Source organism: Hydractinia symbiolongicarpus, chromosome 7 (assembly GCF_029227915.1).
Source record: "Hydractinia symbiolongicarpus strain clone_291-10 chromosome 7, HSymV2.1, whole genome shotgun sequence".
Lineage (NCBI taxonomy): Eukaryota > Metazoa > Cnidaria > Hydrozoa > Anthoathecata > Hydractiniidae > Hydractinia > Hydractinia symbiolongicarpus.
The window spans coordinates 23,888,281-23,892,592 of record NC_079881.1 but is presented as its reverse complement, the minus strand read 5'-3'; the positions used below and the strand labels follow the sequence as shown (position 1 = coordinate 23,892,592).

Sequence of the window (4,312 nt, the reverse complement as noted above, 5' to 3'; positions counted from 1 at the left end):
AGACATTATTAAAAAGGTTCAGGAGATAGAAAGAACAAGGCACTTGATGTGTTGGCATGATGGTTCATCTCTTGCCAGTCATAGTCACCTTCTAATGTTAGTTTCATGCATGTATGACCCAGCAGTGTTTTATACAGATGAGGAATACATGAAAAAGACTAAAAAAAAGGTCAACATTCAAGCTACAGTAGAGAAGCCAGAGTTTTACCTGTTAGCTAGATGTCCTTCTAATGACCAGCAGCTGCTATACAGTAGTGATCGACTGGAAGATATTTTGAAGATAACATCACCAGTTGAAAAAGAATTCAACATCACTGATGTTATGAGAATTTTCAAGGGTGATAGTCCAGCTGCAGCTTTTGAAGCAGGGCAACAAAAGGGCGGAAATTTCTACTGTCACTCTTGTGGAATTCATGCTGATTGTGCAAGCAGTATGGTCCATTCATACAACTTGGATCATTTATCACTGCATGATATAATGGCTCAGGTGAGGATGACAATACGTGCCACCGATGCACTCCATGATGGCAAGGTGAAAGTTTTCCAGAACTTAAAAAAAGATCAACTAATTCATGAGCTTCACCAAAGAAAAATAAAATTCTCGTGCTCCACAACACTTAAAGAGCTACAATTTCTTTCACTTGAAAGTGTCCATGGTATACAACGATTACCAGCATTAATGTTTGAGAACATTAACAATACACTGGAGGAAGTGAACCTTGGAAAATACGAAATATTAAACAATGAACCATTACACGACATATCCAATTACATAAAAAACATATACAATGAACTTCCACACCACATTGACAAAAAGCAAGAGCTAATTAAAATTATTGATAGTTCGTTCAACAACAAAGAGGCTAAAAATTCTAGTGACTATAGAAGAAGCTTATTGATAGCCACAAATTGGGCTATAAAAAATTTGGAAGATACTTTTGCTGTGAAAATGTTGAAAACTCTATGTGAAATACAGGAAATTTTATACCTTCCTGATAAAGAACGAAGCACTCCAGTCATATTGAGATTGATTAATGCAACACATATTCACTCAATGCTGACTAAAATCTATATAAAGGGTAGCTTGAAGTCATTGACATCACGGAAATTCTTCGGTGTTTACTACCACTCCTTAATGCGTCATTCCTGTACTCAATTACGATTGATCTCTGGGCGTACAGCTAATACTGAGAAGGAGGAAGCCATGTTCAATCCATTGAAAACCTTCACTAAGTTAACATCTAACAATCATGGTGATAACATTATAGCCAATGCGATAATTCGATTGCAAGCAGCAGAAAAGTTAAATGAGGGTATTGAGCTGGAAGAAAGAGAAGAAAAAGAATTCAAGGAATTGTACAAACCAATTAGTAATGCAATGACAGGTATTAATTTTCATTCAGTCCCTTGGAAAACATTTTGCAAAAATGTAACCTATATAATTCATATCTTATAATAATACGGAGCTTCTGTCTGTCTGTCCGTGACTTTTACAAAGACGATTATATTCCTTACAATTTTCTTTAACAAATTCTATAAAACATCGCTTATAATTTTGTTCTGTAATTTACCAAACTTTGACGTTAAAACAATTTTAACGCTTCTTTTTCATTTTTATCCTGCCTCCTCAGTGGATTTTTCCACGGGCCTTATCGACTAGTATCTATAATCTATAATTAAACAAATATTGGACAAATTTGATGTAAAAATTAGGAAATTTAGTTATTCTTAAGGACAAATTAAGATTTTCTTGCTAATATTGAATTAAAATTTATGTACCTATTGTCATTTTTTAGGCACACTGATGCCATTTGACTGGATAAAAGAATACCCAAGAAATCACGAAACATATCTTAAACGTATCGCTCACTTCCTTTTGGACAGTCACAAGTGGTGGGAAGAAACACCAACAGGTATTTTCATAAAAAATGAAGAAAAATTACCATTAGACAGCACATTGAAGTTGCATCATTTCCGATCGTGGACATTGAATCAGGAAGAGGATTACCTGAAAAAGTAATGTATATATCTTAAAATACACCTTTATTACCACATATATCTAAGGGTAAATTATATCTTTGTCTACCTAGTTACAAAAAGTTTTACAGTTCACAAATTTGAATTTAAAAATACACCTTTAATACTTAAATTTTCAAATTTACAATATTTTGTAATTTTAATTTTTGTCCAGGTTATGGGTTGATTGCTTAAAAAATACTGAAATTATCCCAGCCTACAAAGTAACTAAAGAAAACACCACGGTATTCTTGGATAATTTAAAACATTTCGAATACAGTATGAATGAAAAGAAGGAATTCATGTCAACCAGTATCTCAGTATCACCTTTTACCAATTTCGAGGCACCTACTACACCATTGTTTCCACCCGTTGTACCTTCGACACCATGTTCGAAAAAATTTGCACCTGTAACATCGACACCTATTTCAAATAAAGCTATTTTTCCTACTATTCTCCCACATTTCGCTCCCAATAATACAGTAGATAAGGGTGATTCTTTGTTTAAAATTAAAAGAAAACCAATGAATGTTCCTCAAACTGAGAAAGAGATTGGTAACACAGCAAGAATGCTAAAATCAATACTTGGTGATATAGCTCTTGTTTACGAGTATGATCGATTGCGCAAACGTATGAAGTCTGGAAAAACAAAAGAATTGACAGAAAACTATAAATTGTGTGTGGCAGAAGTTGAAGTCAAAGTGAAAATTGCAGAAACAACCAAAATGGAAGAATTAAAAGATCTAGAATTTACCGCTTTGCAAGATACCAAACACAGTGTAAAATTAGTCCCGGAAAAAGACGAAGAGACAAAAAAATACAAAGAAACAATAAAGGTCTTACGTTATTGTAAAGCTTTAAAAAAAGAACTTTTTTGATTTTACAATAAGGTTAAAGTCAAATTTGAACTGAAAGTGTTGTAAACAGAAGTTTTTATATTATAAAGTATACTTTAATAATAGTTTAATGTTAATGTTAATAGTTTTTAGTAAAACATTAACATTTGAAAATATAGGGAAAATGTTTTCGATAAACTGTAGTGATTTGGAAAAGTTGAGAAGTATTACAGATTTTGTAATTTAATTGATTTCACGTTGGCAAACTTGTTTAACGACTGAAATTTATATTTTGTTTTGCGATCACATGCTCCCATACATAAACAACAGTTAAATTAAGGAAGAAAATGAGAAAAAACTTTTGTTAAAAAGGCTGTATTATAAACTTTTAAGCTAGTTAAATGTGAATGTAGTTCAGATTAGTTTAAGTTTCTACAGTTATTAGTTATTTTATACAGTTATGGTTATCATATACGATTATCGTTATATAAATATTTAAAATATTTTCTAAATTTAATTTAGTTCCTAAATGTATTTATGGATATTTTGACTAAAGAAGTATCTCAATTTGATATATATATATATACATAAAAACACATTGCTATGTGGCTTACAGAGTTAGTCAATATATAATTTTTTAGTGTATAAAAGGCAAAAATTTTATAATTTTTTTAACATTAGCTACCTTTGGTAAGCAGTTTTAGTTAGTATAGCTAGAGATTTTGGTTTTGGTAGAGTATGATTCAGAAAAAACAAGAAAAAACAAGAATATTTTTGTGAAAAGAGTTCGAATAACAACATAAAAATTCTTAGATAAACTCTTCTATTTTTAACCATTCTTGGTGGGGCAGGAGTGGAGTATAGCTAGCTAAAGCGGCTAGAAATCTCCAAAAGTTTATTATATTATGAATATAATTTTGTTCCTGACAATATAGCACCGTATTGGAGTGAAAAAAAACTTACACTTGTTAGCCTTCTTTCTTCTAACAATTCTTTCTCCAACCAAACTTGACACAAATCAGGACAAGTAAAGAACCCAAATGAAATCAGTGTAATAATGGTGGCGTGCCACGTTACTTTGTAATTAATTAAATCTGCGGACCAGATAGCCAGTTAGAATATTACTCGCCAAAACCGTAAATAAAATTAAGCGAGTTAAAATAACGAGGAGCCGCAAGAACGCGCCTTAACGTCGACGAGCAGTCCAAAATGAGTTCAATTAAGTCCCACAGTAAATCGTTTTACTGTTAAAAGCGATGCAACCTAGTAATAGCGTTAAAATATCGCTAAATACATATTTGTACGAATATGTGACGCAACCGTTGTAACTCAAACAGATTGACGCCATTACAAAGTAAATGAAATGTAGTTTTTGAAACTGTCTCTATTTATTCAGCGCGAGCTATCGGCTAGGATTGGTCCCACAGTAAAAAATGACTTATTTATCTTAACTTTTTAAT

At 32.0% G+C, this 4,312-nt stretch overlaps 1 long non-coding RNA gene across 1 annotated transcript; it reads right to left on the bottom strand.

Annotated features, from left to right (window-relative positions):
* Window positions 1–965: 965 nt before the first annotated feature.
* On the bottom strand, window positions 966–3,865 carry LOC130649235 (uncharacterized). Its single transcript, XR_008983021.1, has 3 exons — window positions 3,816–3,865; window positions 1,944–2,008; window positions 966–1,321 (listed from the first exon to the last, which is right to left on the bottom strand). It is a non-coding gene; the product is annotated as an uncharacterized LOC130649235 (long non-coding RNA).
* Between the last annotated feature and the right edge of the window lie 447 nt (window positions 3,866–4,312).